The 17,181-nt window shown below is 42.0% G+C and overlaps 1 non-coding gene across 1 annotated transcript; it reads left to right on the forward strand.

The window, feature by feature from the left end:
* The first annotated feature begins 1,108 nt into the window (after nucleotides 1–1,108).
* TRNAG-UCC (transfer RNA glycine (anticodon UCC)) lies at nucleotides 1,109–1,180 on the forward strand. The gene has a single exon. It is a non-coding gene; the product is annotated as a tRNA-Gly (tRNA).
* The last annotated feature ends 16,001 nt before the right edge of the window (nucleotides 1,181–17,181 follow it).

Raw genomic sequence — 17,181 nt, forward strand, 5'->3', positions numbered from 1 at the left:
TCTGCTTGAGATCATCATAAATCTGTTAGTAATTAGGGGAATCTTCTTGATTGATCCGCTTGTTGTCGCTGTAATCTACTTCATGTTGCTGTAAGGACCACCGGCTGTTCCGCGGTGAATAATTCACCGAGTAGTTTGTAAGTTTGTACCATGGTCCATTTTCATGACTGATCATGACTCATCAGCCTAAGGGGGTGTTTGGGACTGCTCCACAAACTCTGCTTCACAAACTCCACCGTGGAGCAGCTCCACAAAAAACTGGAGTTTGTGGAGTACCTCTTTAGGTGCTCTCACAACTCCACCCTTTTTCCTGGAGCAGAGTGCGTGGAGCTGAAACCGTTTGGCTAAAAAACGTGGAGCAGAGCTGAAAAACGTGGAGCGGAGCAGTCCCAAACACGCCCTAAGGGTCTCTCAATCAGTGTACTGCTATAGATGGTACATGCTCCTGTGTGTTCAATCAAACAGTGTGCCTATGATCCTGTAGCATTTATCGCCGCCAACCATTGCTGGCGGTTAGCTCTATCACACTGCTGGTTTCAATAACGTTTAGTGGATGTGGATTGTGAGGACACAATGTGTGAAAACAAGAAAAGTACTTCCAAACTTCTGAAACTTTTCACTGCCTTTTCATCGAGAACTGGCTGCTTCTGAACCCATCGTACCTCAACCATCCTAGTTTCAATTCGGACTTGGTACAGAGGATTCTTTGTCCTACGAATTAAAGCCGTTTCCCTGCTTAGATTCTTGTATCACACTACCTAACTGTTTCCCACGTCTCTATCCCCCCCCCCCCCCCCCCCCCCCCCCCCCCACACTACCTAACTGTTTCCCACGAACTACTAGGAACTGACTGATGTCTCTATGCCCCCCCCCCCCCCAAATTTCATTTCGAGAATTGATGGCCGTGTGACGAAACTTTTTTGGTGGTTCCTCGATTAGAGGCATGGATGTTTCATCCCTCAACTAAAGTTCGTCCTTGGCTTATCATTCGAACTGACTCAAACCAACTATGCCATTGTTGCTTGCCATCGATGTGGCTTGGGGTTCAATTCCATATATAGATACTTAATTAGTGAATTATAATTTTAATAGAAGCCGGTCCATAGCAGCGTTTGTAGTCCAACGGTTAGGATAATTGCCTTCCAAGCAATAGACCCGGGTTCGACTCCCGGCAAATGCATGTTCTTTTACCTAGAGGAAGTACTTTTTTTTTACTTTTATTTGTTTTTTCGTAAGAGACTTGATATGATATCGGATTTGACAGCATAGGATATGTTTTTTTTCGTAGATAGATTCTGTTAATCTGTTTTTTCGACAGAGACTTGATATCGGAATTGACAGCATAGGGCTGACTAGTATCCGACATATGAAAGTAAATGTAAAACGCACACCACATTTTGCCTTTTAGTTGATTGCTTGCAGTTCCAATCCAACCCCGTTTCCCCTTCTGTCACAGTCATTGTTTTCTTCAATATTTTTTTTTATCAAATACGTATGGGCTCTGTACATCTTTGTACGTGCACAAAAAAGTTTTGCCCTGGCCGCGCAAGAACAAGAGAAAAGATCAACCTAAATTCTAGGTCTTTAGCATGGAACGCGATTACTCATGGACTAAGGGGATGTTTGGTTTTTTAGTCGTTCATAAAATTTATGTCACATCGAATGTTTAGATATTAATAAAGAAGCATTAAATATAGATTAATTACAAAATCAATTACAAAGATAGAGGCCAATTTGTGAGACGATTTTTTAAGCCTAATTAATTTGTCATTAGCACATGTTTACTGTAGCACCACGTTGTCAAATCATGGACTAATTAGGCTTAAAAGATTCGTCTCGTAAATTATTCGCAAGTTGTGTAATTAGTTCCGTAATTAGTCTATATTTAATACTCTATGCATGTGTCTAAACATTCGATGTGACATGAATTTGAGGAGGACCTGTAGAAACCAAACATCAGCTAAGCAATAAGAATTTAGGATATTAATTACACCTCTATTTCGCCATTATGGTAGCATTCAATTTTCTCAATACTTGTCTTTCTATGTCCTGGTGTCGATACGTTTTTTTCAAGCCAATCTGAGGCTGGAGCCATTCGTTCTTATCATGTGTTCTACGTGTCATTATATTGTGGGCCCAACGTACACAACACTAGTTCCATCTTCCATCCAAGTTTCAGGTCTTTATGATTGTTCGGCAGCAAAAAAAAAAAAAAAAAAAAAAAAAAGAAGACTACAGGGATTTGAGAGAGGAAAAAAAAGCTATAGCTACAACAGCGGTGGTTTTTTTCAGCAGCCGAACAAGCTGGCCTGATGGACTTCAACGGTCATCAGATAATTTCTTTGCATTTGGATATGCCAATTAGTTTGGATTCAAAACGTCATGTTCCTACGTGTTGGATATGTGAACTTCGGAAGCAGTAATAAAGTAACAACTGGTCTTGCTAAATAATTAATCCCCAGGCGTTTGTGGTGCTGATGTATATATGTGTGTCTTCTTTTATATGTTCGAAAAAAATAGTGAGCACGGTAAGTTGAAAGTGGTAATAATTGGCCCCTTTAGGAATACCCCTTTCACAGTTTCACGCGCAAGCGTAGCACGATCAAATAGCAATTGAAATTGTCCCCGAAGTTTTCCCTTTTCTTTTTTATTATGCGTGTCTCTAAAGTTTTCATGCGAAAGTTTAAAAGATCTCCGATGAAATGGCGAGGATAAAATTTTGAAATGCACTAGACAACGGAGGTATAGATTATATTAAAAAATGAAAAAAGAAACCTAATTACTTACTAGCTTTCTTACCCTTAGCTCTGTTTTTATGGACGAGTCTTCAGCAAAGGAGCTTGACAAAAACAGAGTTAAAAGAAAGGGTTCTCCGATAAGGAAAGTTGACCTATACCCATAATCTACAGAGAGCGAGTTCAGTACCCACCTATAAAGAAGCAACTAAAATGTTGACTGATAAGGTCTGAGGCTATCTAATAGCAAAAAAAAAAAAAATCATACTAACAACACATAGTATTCACTACTGTAATGGCTTATTTGGTAGAGCTCCTCTTGCTCCAGATTTTTTGTGCAAGCTGATTCTCTTTGAGAGAAGTGATTCTCTAACTAAAATATTTCTCTACGATGCATACAATGACTCTAGAATAAATTAGAAGAAGTTACTTTTTTCAACTCCTAGCTCCTAATTCATTTTAGATGATCAATTCACAAAATCAATATAGAATCACTTTTTAGTAAAAACAAACTATTTGACAGAGCTCCTTCTGATTTTAGCTGCAAGCTTTGCCAAACAGGCCCTAAGGCACCGAGGTTTTAAACAGATCAACAACAACCAAGGTGTTGAGCAACTATGAAAACAACTAGATAAAACAGGGAGGATAACAACCCAAAAGCTAAAACCTACCATTGTCCTATGGTTTTCATTCACTTTTTCACTACCCTCTGCCTGCTGATCTTTGCTTGATTGGTGACATAATCATCTTATTGCACCATACATTACACATGGATGCAAATTAAAAGCGACATTGATATGCCTGGTCTTTTGATCTGACATTGTTTAGATTCACACAAAACAAGGAAAATGCAACTTACGACTAAGAGAAAAGTCATCATCTTACAGATACACATATGGGCTTTGATGTGGTACTCCAAATAACTATTAATTGTTTATTTAATTAGATCAGATGATTATGATCAACTATTACTTTCTCATAGGAAATAGGTGGAATATATATTTATTTAATTTTCTATTTTGTAAATAGAAAGTTTTATATACTAATAAAATCTTTTTTCTATAGAAACTAATTGATTCATGCGCGATTTATGTGGCAAGTCATTTTAACTTTGGACATGGCATAATTTGATTAGCATAAATATAACATGGCAACTAATATAATGTAACATGTTCTAATATACGTTGTAACACCCTAAAATTTTCATGATTTTGAAATAGGAGAATTTGATTTAATTATGCATTTTGTGAGCATTTAAACTTAGAAAAATAATAACTTTTGTTAAAATAAAAATCAACTATAAGGTCTAGCTACATGTTTGTGCATTCATGTTGATGCATACTTATTTTTGTGATGTTTGGGTTTGATCAAAATTGCAAAAGAATTTAAAGTTGAATTGAATTTGGTGTTGAAAATGTGTTTAAGAAAAAGAAAAGGAGTTTTTTCTCCTCTCTCCCTCTCTAGGAATTCTGGCCCGCTGGCCAATCTCCTGCAGGCCTTGTTTTCTCCGTGGCCCAGTAAGCAGGCCGGCCCAGCAAGCGGCGCGGGCGCTGCTTCAACCTCCCTTGCTCTGTCTCTCTGTCAGCCCGGCCCTATGCCTTGAGCCGCTGACATCCTAGGCCCGCATGTCAGCGCCTTCCCTCACCTCTAGCTCATGGCCGAGTCAGGCACCGCCATAAGGACTTCATCTCCGCCTTCGCTACGCCGCGCTTGGCGTGACACGCAAGCCAGCCCCGCTCATAAATAGCACCCATGCGTTGTGCCGCCCTCACCTAGCCCTAAAGCGCCAGCCGTCGCCCTCGCATTGCTCCAACCGCCACAACCCTAAGAGCATCGCCGTCGCCGTCCACCCCATGGAGCCGCACGCCGCCGCAAACCCGCCCTCGTTCGCGTAAAGCTCCTAGGTGAGTTCGTCGTCATCCCCTCTCTCTTCTCGTGGTATTCCTGTGTCCATTGATGGCCGGAATCATCGTATCGACGAACTCCGGCGAGGTCCGGACGAGTCCGGCAATGGTGCTGCCGCCTATCTCACCGTCGGCGCTCTCTCTCTCTCTCGTCCAATCCGAGCCGTCTAGATTCAATCCAACGCTCCCAAATAGATCATACCGGTTGAAAGGTCCTAATATGGCTAGAGGGGGGTGAATAGCCTGTTTAAAAATCTACAAATCAACTAGAGCAATTTGATTAGTATAACAACTAGTGAAATGCAAACTTGCTCTAGCTCTACAAGGGTTGCAAGCCACCTATCCAACAATTCTAGTTGCTATGATATCTAGACACATAATTTGCTATGTCATTACTCACTAAGAGCTCTCACACTTGCTACACTAAAGAGCTCCACTAGATGAACTTAAAACAACAAAGCAAGCTCTCAATTCTAATTACACTAAAGAGCTTGCTACAACTAGTTTGCAAGAATATAAATAAGTGAGTAGGGTAATTATACCGCCGTGTAGAGGAGTAAACCAATCACAAGATGAATACTAAATCAATCACCAGAAGAATACCAAAGGGCAAGAGACAAACAATTTTCTCCCGAGGTTCACGTGCTTGCCAACACGCTACGTCCCCGTTGTGTCGACCAACACTTGGTGGTTTGACAGCTAAGAGATGTTGCATGAATCTCATCCACACAATTGGACACCATAAGAACCTACCCACAAGTGAGGTAACTCAATGACACGAGCAAGAGCAACAAGCGAATTCTGTAGCAAAAACACGAACATCAAGTGCCTCTAGATGCAATCACTCAAGCAATGCACTTGGATTCTCTCCCAATCTCACAAAGATGATGAATCAATGATGGAGATAAGTGGGAGAGCTTTGGCTAAGCTCACAAGGTTGCTATGTCAATGCAAATAGCTAAGGGAGTGAGCTTGAGCCGGCCATAGGGCTTAAATAGAAACTCTCCACGAAATAGAGCCGTTGGCTCCTTAGTCCACTAAAAAATGGGGCGACCGAACGTGCCGGTCAGATCGATCGGACACTGGACCCCAGCGTCCGGTCGTGCGATGTGTGCCATGTGTCCCCTGCTTCAAACGCTGATCGCCCAATCTCAATGGTCATCAGTACATTTAAGTTGTGATCGGACGTGCTGTTTCGAAGTGACCGGACGCAGGACCCCAGCGTCCGGTCGTTTTCAGTAAGCATCTAGAAGTGAAAAATCACGACCGGACGTGGCCAGTCATGCTCGACCAGACTCACCCAGCATCCGGTCACTCGGCGTCTCCTCTGTGTGCTGCCATGTCAGCAGGACCGAACGCACTCCTTCAGCGTCCGCTCACTAAGTGACCCAGCGTCTGGTCAGAGACCGACGCCAGTGTCTACACTGCTTCTACTGACCGGACGCGTTGGTCCTACCGAGACCAGCATCCGGTCACTTACAGTGACCTCCATCTTTTTTGTATAGAGCGTTGGTGGCACCGTCGGACTGTTCGCACTCTACGGGCAGACACTCCGCCGGTGAAGTTTTTAACCCTTGCTCAAATGTGTCAACCACCAAGTGTATCACCTTGTGCACATATGTTAGCATATTTTCACAAACATTTTCAAGGGTGTTAGCACTCCACTAGATCCTAAATGCATATGCAATGAGTTAAGAGCATCTAGTGGCACTTTGATAACCGCATTTCAATACAAGTTTCACCCCTCTGAAAGGTCCTAATGGCTAGAGGGGGGGTGAATAGCCTAATAAAAATTTCTACAACAACACTTAACCAAAGGGTTAGACAATTATGAGGCGAAGCAAGTGTTGCGCTAGCCTACTCAAAATGCAAGCCACCTACCACAATTCTAGTTTAGATAGTGTCAATTCACACAAGAGCAATGACACTACCCTATGTTAGTGTGCTCTCAAAGGCTAACTAAAGAGCCACACCAACCAAGCATGCAAGCTCTCACAACTAGCTACACTAAAGAGCTTATCAACTAGTTTGCGGTAAAGTAAAGAGAGTGATCAAGAGGGTTATACTGCCGTGTAGATGAATGAACCAATCAATCACGAAGATGAATAACAATGATGACCAATCACCTCGGAATCAATGATGAACACAATGATTTTTACCGAGGTTCACTTGCTTACCGGCAAGCTAGTCCTCGTTGTGGCGATTCACTCACTTGGAGGTTCACGCGCTAATTGGCTTCACACGCCAAACCCTCAATAGGGTGTCGCACAACCAACACAAGATGAGGATCACATAAGCCACGAGCAATCCACTAGAGTACCTTTTGGTGCTCCGCCGGGGAAAGGTCAAGAACCCCTCACAATCACCATGATCGGAGCCGGAGACAATCACCACCCTCCGCTCAACGATCCTCGCTGCTCCAAGCCGTCTAGGTGGTGGCAACCACCAAGAGTAACAAGCGAAATCCGCAGCGAAACACGAACACCAAGTGCCTCTAGATGCAATCACTCAAGCAATGCACTTGGATTCACTCCCAATCTCACTAAGATGATGAATCAATGATGGAAATGAGTGGGAGGGCTTTTGCTAAGCTCACAAGATTGCTATGTCAATGAAAATGTGCAAGAGAGAGAGCTTGAGCTAGCCATGGGGCTTAAATAGAAGCCCCCACGAAATAGAGCCGTTGTACCCCTTCACAGGGCATAGCGCGGGGTGACCGGACGCTCCGGTCCGATCGACCAGACGCTGGCCCTCAGCGTCCGGTCACGTGATTCACGCCACGTGTCCTCTGCTTCAAATACTGTTCGTCAGATTTCAACGGTCGTCTACTGACCGGACGCTCCGGCAAAACTGACCGGACGCTAAAGCCCCAGCGTCCGGTCGTTTCCAGTAAGCTCTCTGAGGCGTATTTCTTCGACCGGACGCGTCCGGTCCACCTTGACCGGACACAGACCAGCGTCCGGTGCTCAACCCTAGCCACTGTGCCGTCTGACAGCTCGACCGGACGCAGCTTTTCAGCGTCCGGTCGCTGAGTGACCCAGCGTCCGGTCAGTAGACCGACGCCAGAATCATTTTGACCAACTCCATTTCAACTCTAACTTCTTCATCCTTGCTTAAATGTGCCAACCACCAAGAATTTGCATCCGGTGCAATAGAAAATAGGCATTCCATTTTCCCGAAAGCGCTGAATCCCGCCGAGCAAGCTCGGCGGGAGGGAGAGAGGGACCCAAACCCATCTCAACCCTGTAAACACCACCTCCTTTGTAAATGTGCCAACACCACCAAGAGTATCACCTTGTGCACAAGTGTTAGCATATTTTCACAAATATTTTCAAGGGTGTTAGCACTCCACTAGATCCTAAATGCATATGCAATGAGTTAGAGCATCTAGTGGCACTTTGATAACCGCATTCCGATACGAGTTTCACCCCTCTTAATAGTACGGCTATCAAACTTAAATGTGATCACACTCTCTAAGTGTCTTGATCACCAAAACAAAATAGCTCCTACAAAATATACCTTTGCCTTGAGCTTTTTGTTTTTCTCTTTCTTCTTTCCAAGTCGAAGCACTTGGCCATCACCATGCCATCATCATCATGCTATGATCTTCATTTGCTTCACTACTTGGAGTGTGCTACCTATCTCATGATCACTTGATAAACTAGGTTAGCACTTAGAGTTTCATCAATTCACCAAAACCAAACTAGAGCTTTCACCCTCTTAATAGTACGACTATCGATCCTAAATGTGATCACACTCATTAAGTGTCTCGATCACTAAAACAAAATGGCTCCTACTATTTATAGCTTTGTCTTGAGTCTTTTGTTTTTCTCTTTTTTCTTTTCTAAGTTCAAGCATTTGATCATCACCATGCTATCACCATCATCATGATCTTCACCATTGCTTTATCACTTGGAGTAGTGCTACCTATCTCATAATCACTTTGATAAACTAGGTTAGCACTTAGGGTTTCATCAATTAACTAAAACCAAACTAGAGCTTTCACCGGTTCGGCCGGCCTTTTTGCTAAAGAGCCTCTCGAGTTCTTTATATTTGAACCCACAGTCCATAGCGTATTTCCACAATACGTTTTCTTATTCTGAAAGCGTAGTTTCCTTCTAGTAGATTTAAAATTCGTTTTCAACTATTTACAGTTTTGCCACTAATCTTGTTTTAGCCATAAAATCTTCGTTTTAACTCAGATTTGATCCGTTCAAGTTGCGTTAGGTTCGTAATTGAGTAATCTACATGTTCATACTACTGTTAGGTATATTGTCAACTTTTAAAATTCAAGGTTAGATTTAATCTATTATTTTAATAAAGGAAATCTTGTTTAATTCATAACTTTTTCATTTTAGCTCCGATTTTCGTGATCTTCATGTATGTGTGTTCATAGCAAGACGTAGATTTGTTTTATAAACTTTTCATTTTTGATTTTACGTGGATTGGTGCACTGTTCTAATCTATAGCCTTTGTTTGCTATGCATGATTGCTTCTGGATGTTTGTATGTTGCTGTGGTTATCGAGTATAGACGGTGAACAATTCGTGGGTAATCAAGAGTACTACTTTGACGAGCAGAATCAGCAGGAGCACTTTATTCAATGCAAGTATAGCATGGGATCATCCTTGTTTTCTATCAACTTTAATATATTTAATTCATATTTGCATGTGTTACCTTGATAGGGATTCCCTAGAATTGAACTTATACCTTGTCTTCTATGGGATTTGCATTGGGTAGCTTTGCTAGTGCTCAACTAAATCATGATCTTGTAACTTGACTAATGGTATATGCAATAAACATTAAAACATAATTTTTTAGCAACTTGGAAACAAGGGGCTGGAGTGTTTAGCTACTTTCTAAATGCTTCAGATTCCTCTCCCTAAGGACTTATCTATAAGTGATCATCCAGGACTTACAGTACAGTTGTGAGGGCTATATGGCTATGGCTTTAGCTCACTATGAGGACCTTTTCTAGCTTGTTAGAGGTTACCTTTATTGGCGTAATAATGGCTTGCCGAATCAGGTATAGTGTGGCCTCTGTCCCCATGTGTATAGGCTGCGCGTCAATGTGCCATCGGGAAGGGGGCTCTACATCTGTTTGCCGAGTGAATCTAATGGCCCTCACTTGTTAGACGAACCTTTAAAATGCTTCATAGTGAACCCAGCCTGCTCACCTTGAAAGTGTTTTAGGAGTAATTAACCCGGACATAAGGGTATCATGAATTCACGACTTACAGTGAAAGCGTACAACCTCTACAGAGTGTAAAACTGGTATATCAGCTATGCTCACAGTCACGAGCGGCCTTGGAACCCTTATGGAATAGATAATCACTAAGAATTATTCGTTTATGCTATTCACTATTCATGTTTACATTGATCATGTGTTTTACTTTGGGATTAAAACAATTTGTTGCTACTCTTATGCTAAAATTATGACAACTAAAAGCTGAATGTTGTTAAACTTATGTCAAGCCTTTTGAGCCTCATGAACCCCATGTTACACTTGTTGAGTACGATACGTACTTACGCTTGTTTATTTTTATTATTTGGATAAAAATCCTGGATGGGTAACAAATGGCTATGGTAATGGCGACTTTCCTGAGGATTATTAGACTTGTGGCCAGCCAGTTGACGTCCGTGTGCTATGGAACTTCCGCGAGAGATTTTTCTTTATACTTCCGCTATATTTATGTGAAGACTATATCTTATTATTCGTTATGTAATAAACACTTGTGATGATACTATTTATAATATGTCGAATTATATGTGTGACTGATCTCTGGGCGCACGTAAAATTATGCATCTCATTTTATCCTTAAAATCGGATGTGACATTCGTGTACATCTGCACGCTTTAAAGGATAACCTAATGTAACCTACTAATTTGGTTGAAATGTACGTGTACATGTGAATTATTAGATTAAATATAACTGAACAAGAAACAGCGTGTATGTTTTTCCTAATGAGATATAAATAAAAGCAAATAAAACACGTGCACATTACATTTTGAATGCAAATACAAGAAATTTGACATGGTATGTGCATGACGTTTTTTGTTGTAACGTGACAACATAACAAAAAAAAGAACCATGCATAATATATTTGTACAATAATGCATGACAAAAAAGGTAATGTGATATGATACCTAAAAATAACAAACAAATTGTGACATGTCGTTTTACAAAAAAAGGTTAACGTGACATAATAAATATGGTATTTGTACAATAACTGACTGACTTTCCATCCAAGTGTATTGCCGATAAATGGAAAGGGTGCACGGTTGTTGGCTCGTGCATGCCACCTATCCGATATCTAGGGACTGAGTTTATTTGTTTTTTCCTTGTTATTTTTGTTATAAAACACGCCATTGACGTTGGATCGACTCTTGCTCTCAATAGTAACGCAAACACAGAAGTGAACCCAAGAGAACAATTGTAGGACTATTCTTTATTGCTTTTCTAGATATTAATAATTACAATAGAGGATCTACCGTGTATATATAGCCCAGTGTTCACCTAAACGGATTAAACGGCCGTTTAAACGGCTAGTAAACGGTGGTAAACAGAAATTAAACGGTTGACCGTTTAAATGGTAAAAAAACGGGGAAAAACGGCCTAAATAGAACGGAGATAAACAACATTAAACGGGCTAAACAGCTGTTTAAACGACCGTTTAGGCGAACACGAGGTAAATCTAATTCAGTCTTGTATGGATACATTTGTATACTTAAGTTTATTATATTTATAAATGTGTACACTTGATATGTTACTTGCATAAATATCTATATTTGGTTCTTTTCACATGCATAAATATATATACATACCAAAATAATTGATTTTTACTCGGATAATTATGTATAAATGCTAGAATACTTGATTTTTTACATACACATATATAATTATATGTATTTTTTTAAAAAAAATACAAAACCGTTTAGACCGTTTAACTTCGTTTAAACACCGTGTAAACAGCCTAAACGTTAAACGAAGGACGATCGTGTAAAGATCGTTTATCGTTTAGAAAAACATTGATATAGCCCAAATATGTCCTAGAGTTTGGTAAGCGCCCACACAACAAACGAACTAGGATTAGAATTTCTCCTTCTCCTCTTCCTATATTCCAAAGTCCATATGTTTTACAACACTTCCCTTGGGTGATTACCATGATATTATGCTTCGTTAAAAACTCCATCCGAAAAACCTAGTGGAAAAAATGGTTTATGAAGAAAAGAGTACATATATACCGTTCTTGTTGATTGCACATATATTGCCTCGTTAAAACCTTTATGAGAAACTTCAAAAAAACTCGCAATAGGAAAAAAGTACAATAATAATCTTCAAAGATTTTATTGAACATTCTTCTAGAATGGTCACCGTGTCTTCTAGACATCATAACAATCAGGATTATTTAATCAAGGAGTTCTCCCCCTGATTCTTGTATTTCTCTAGGTCTTTTCATGCCAACCCCACGCATGCACTTTTCAAACATTGGTGGAGTTAAAGCCTTTGTGAATACATCTGCAAGATTTGACACGAGTTACCATAATTTCTCCATTCTTTTGCAATTCATGCGTATAGAAATTTTTAGGCGAAATATGCTTGGTGATATTTGATTTAATATAACCCAATTGAACTTGTGCAATACAAATTGAATTATCTTCATAGATAATAATAGGGGTAGGCGCAATGTTGATTCCACATGCATTCTGTACATGCTGATGAACACGCCTAAGCCAAATGCTCTCTTTGGCTGCTTCATATAATGCAATGATTTCAGAGTGCTTAGTGGATGTTGCTACCATAGTCTGCTTAGATAACTTCCACGAGATAGCTGTTACACCACTAAGAAATATATACCCAGTCTATGATAATCCATTATGGGGATCAGACAAATATCCTGCATCCGTATACCCCATTATGCTAAGATCTTGTTTCTTCCAGAAATATTAGCGTTCATCTGAACCTTGCCAATAGGTTAACAGCAAATGTAATATCTGGCCTTGTACCATTTGCAAGGTACATTAATGCACCAATGGCACTTAAATAGGGACACCCAGATCCTAATATTTCTTCCCCTTGTTCTTTGGGTCTAAAAGGATCTTTTTCTACGTCGAGGGATCTCCCCATCATGGATGTACGTTCAGGATGTGCATTTTCATGATGGATTTTTTCTAATACCTTCTTGGTATATGCAGACTGGTGTACTAAAATCCCTTCGTGGGTATGCACAAGCTGCAAGCCCGAGCAAAATTTAGTTTTACTCAAATCTTTCATTTCAAATTCAGATTTTAGGTAAGCACTTGCTTCTTCGATGTCTTCAATTTTGTAGTTCCAATGACATTCAGGTTATCTACATAGACTAATACTATACAAAAACCTTTCTCAGATTTTCGTATAAATACACATGGACAATCTTCATTCTTCAGGAATCCTTTCTCTTCAAGAAAATCGCTAAGATGATTATACCACATTCTTCCAGATTGTTTTAAGCCATAAAGTGATCGTTGTATTTTTACACTATACATGTTACGTTTTTCTGGTTCAGGGACGGTAATTCCTTCTGGGACTTTCATATAAATTTCAACATCTAAAGACCCATATAAATATGCGGTCATGACATCCATTAATTTCATCTACAAGTTCATACTTGCTGCCATTGATATCAAATACCGGAATGTGATTCCATCCATTTCAGGAGAATAAGTCTCGTCGAAATCGATGCCAGGTCTTTAGGTAAACCCTTGTGCTACTAGTCTCACTTTATATCTTACCACCTCATTATTTTTGTTCCTCTTCCGAACGAAAATCCATTTGTGTCCTACCGGGAATATATCTTTAGGGGTTCGTCCTACATGACCAAATACTTTTCTTTTATTTAGCGAGAGTAATTCAGCTGCGATTGCTTCCTTCCACTTAGGCCAATCAGAACGCTTCTTGCATTCTATCAATGTTTTTGGCTCAGGATCTAGATCAATTTTCGCAATCTTAGCAGCAAAATATAGGTCTGACATTAGTAGTCTTTCTATCATATATTTCTCTTGTTTCAACATAATTTGTTGAATTCTCTATTATTCTCTGGTATATTTAAATCAGGAATTTCCGGTCTCCCATCGTGAGTTTTTTCTATGTGCACATTCTCACTGGGTTGTTCATCTTCAAGATGCGTCACTACAAGTGTACCTTCACTTTTATTCTTATTTTCTTTCTACCCAGTCTTAAGCTTCTTAGGACGTTTCCATGTAGCTATAGACTGAGTAGATGCACCTTTTTCTTTATTAGTATTTCTACTTTGTCTCCCCCTCTTCAGGGTATGAGGAGTCAGTGTAGATTTTATTTGGAATTCCAATTCATCCAAACGTTTTATAAAACACGTCGTTGACGTTGGATCGGCTCTTGCTCTCAATAGTAACGCAAACACAAAAGTAAATCCAAAAGAACAATTGTGGGACTATTCTTTATTGCTTTCTGGATATTGATAATTACAATGGAGGATCTTCCACGTATATATAGCCCGAATATGTCCTAGAGTTTGGTAAGCGGCCACACAACAAACGGAATAGGATTAGGATTCCTTCTTCTCCTCTTTCTATATTCCAAAGTCCATATGTTTTACAACAATTTTTGCTATTTAATTACTTTATAAATCTCAAAAATTCAATGATATGATTTGTTTGAGCTACTCCATCTGCCGTGAAATATAAGAAATTGAAGCATCCGTCCTCTCAAATTATAAGATATTCTAGATAAATTTACTCATCATAAAGTCCCACACCCACATGCTTATCTGCCAATAGTATCTACCACTAAGCTTATATGGTAAGTGCAAAGTCTCTCTGTGGGCCTATTTGCCTGTTACTTAAGCTACTGCAGCTGTAACCGAGCAAGGAATCTTCACTATAGCTGAAGGTTCAACTCAGCTGCAGCGGCAACGCTGTTAAGCGCAGCCGAGCAGGCTGTATAGTGAAAAGAGGGTTGCACGTGCCATTTGCATTATTTCATAATTTATCCTGTACAATTCCTAGAATACCTTATATTTGTTTTGAGTAGTAGGTACAGAGCACCATAACAAAGCCCTATGCATATATACATATATACAGTATATCCATCCTTTTAATATTCGATAATGCTACCGTGGTGCGGGCGTCCGGACGCCCTGTTTCTTTCCAGACACATCGAACTTTACGCACCGACTCAGCAGACGCGACACACTTAACCTTCTTAGCACCCATTTTTCCCCATTTTTGTTGTCTCTATTCGAAACACCTACTCCACTTTAAACCGGGAGAGACCATTGTCGCCCATCGGGCCCCCTGGGATTCGACGGCGATGCAATCGCCTCTTTGACCGACAAAGGACGCCGGAGAAGAGGACGTCGGAGAAGGGTGCTGGCATGCGGCGAACGATGGCGACGCACCGTGGCCCTACTCCCTCTGGTGCACGCCCCCGACCGCGTAGCCGCTCCTCACTTCAGACGCGCCCTTGCTCCCTCTAGTGCACTTCCCTGGTCGAGCAGCCGCCGAGCTGGCCGCGTGTGCTACTGCTGGGCGCCGGCCAACCGTGCCGCGCCACGCCTAGGCTGACCTAGATGGCCGCCGGTGCCACCTCCTTCTTCACCGCGACCCGCGTAGCCGGATCCCGCGGTGCTGTGCTCCGTCTGTCCACCCGTCTGCTAGGGTTTGCTAAAAGCGCATGTTGCAAACGTCTGTTTTGAATGTTTCTGATGTTTCAGAGGTATGTTGCAAATGTTTTATATGGATGTTGCAAAAGTAGATAGGGATATTGCATATGTTGCAATGGTTATACATGTATGTCGCAACATCTGTTCTCAATGTTTCATCTATTTTTAGACGTATGTTCCAAGTGTGTTTATCTGGATGTTGCATATGTTTTACGCATACGTTGCAAGTGTTTTAACTGAATGTTGTGTATGTTTACAATGGTTTTCAAGTGTTTTCAGGTGTTTTGCAAGTGTTTTAGACGCATGTTTCAAGTGTTTCATCTGTCTTCAGACGTATGTTGTAAGTGTTGCATCTAGATGTTTCAAAAGTAGATTGGGTGTTGTACATGTTGCAATAGCGCCGGTGGCTGACGGGCGTACAACGGCCTGCCGCAGGGCTTCGGCTCTTTCCTCATGCGGCATGTCTCGCCCTCTCTTCTCCTCTCTATCCCCTACCCCTGTCCCTTCTCTTCCCTCCATCTCAATGCAGCAGTTCGAGCCCAGCGAGCGCGATGCTTGCGGAGGTGGTGGCCCTAGGTGGGCCAACGGCGGCGCGATGCCCGTGTGGTGGCTCCGCAACAAGCTGAGGTCCACGTCGTCCTCTCGGAAACAGAGTAGCGGTCGGCGTCCAGACGCTGGCGTCTATCGGCCGAGCGCTAATCGTTCCCTTTAATATTCGATCATGTAAGACTATCTCCAACAATACTAACCCAAATAGGAGACTCATTGGCTAGAATGCGTCGCGCCGTGGAAAAAGGTCACGTACCTATTTTTGTTGTTTTCCAATAGGAAACGCAAAAAAAAGATGCACTGACAGCTTCCTCTCACTCTCAGCGGTGCATGCAGGGCGTGGTCCCCACGGGTCTAGTCTCCCTTTCTCTCAACAACGAATGGACAGGAGCAAACGGAGCGTACGAGCGGCACCCAGATGCATGCAAGCACGGGCCCCACATGCACTCTCCTTCTCACACGAACTGCAGAGCACCAACAATCGGTCGACAGTGCGTGACCCATTGGTCGGAACATGCGACATATATTTGGGCTACGCCCAAAGTTTTAAATCACCGGCTATGCCTCTTAGCTGCTGGCCTTCTGAACAGCTAAGCGCAGCTATAGCGGGAGATAGCTGTAGCTATGCCATTTAGCTGTTTTTGCAAAAAAAAAAGAAAAGAAAAAAAAGACATGACCTTGGCATAACTTCATAACCATAACTAATTGATACATAACCAATTCACGCAGGCTACAAAATATAGAGAACAAAATCAAAACTAGCAGATCAAAAGAGAATAAAGTTACTTTGTTGATCTGCCATGGTGTCCGGCGACTTGTGTTGTTGCTGCTGCTTAGGGTTGGGGAAGAGGAAGAATTGAAGATGAAGCCACTGCTTGGGGTTGGGGAAGACAAAGAACTGCTCGTGCTGCCTCGCCCGTACTCATGCTGCACACCGCCACCGCCGCCACTTGGATCTCCGGCTGGCTGCGCGCTTGAAGCTCCGGCTAGCTGCGCCGCTTGGGGGTGCTAGCTTGAAGTTGGACCTCCGGCTGGCCACGCCGCTTGGGGGCCCCTCGTTGGCGCGCCGCAGCCGCCGAATCAGAAGGGGGGGGGGGCTAGCTTGAAGTTGGACCTCCGGCTGGTCACGCCGCTTGGGGGCCCCTCACCGGTGCGCTGCAGCCGCCACCGCCGAAGCAGAAGCCGCCTCTGTCAGCACCTCCTTTTCTACGGTAGAGAGAGTGAGAGACCGAGAGAGACGGGTCACGAGCGTGGGAGTGAGCTAGGGTTCCTGGGTTACGGTGGGAGTGGGGGAAAATTGGGATAAGATGGGCCG

The sequence above is a fragment of the Miscanthus floridulus genome, chromosome 14 (genome assembly GCF_019320115.1).
Source record: "Miscanthus floridulus cultivar M001 chromosome 14, ASM1932011v1, whole genome shotgun sequence".
Lineage (NCBI taxonomy): Eukaryota > Viridiplantae > Streptophyta > Magnoliopsida > Poales > Poaceae > Miscanthus > Miscanthus floridulus.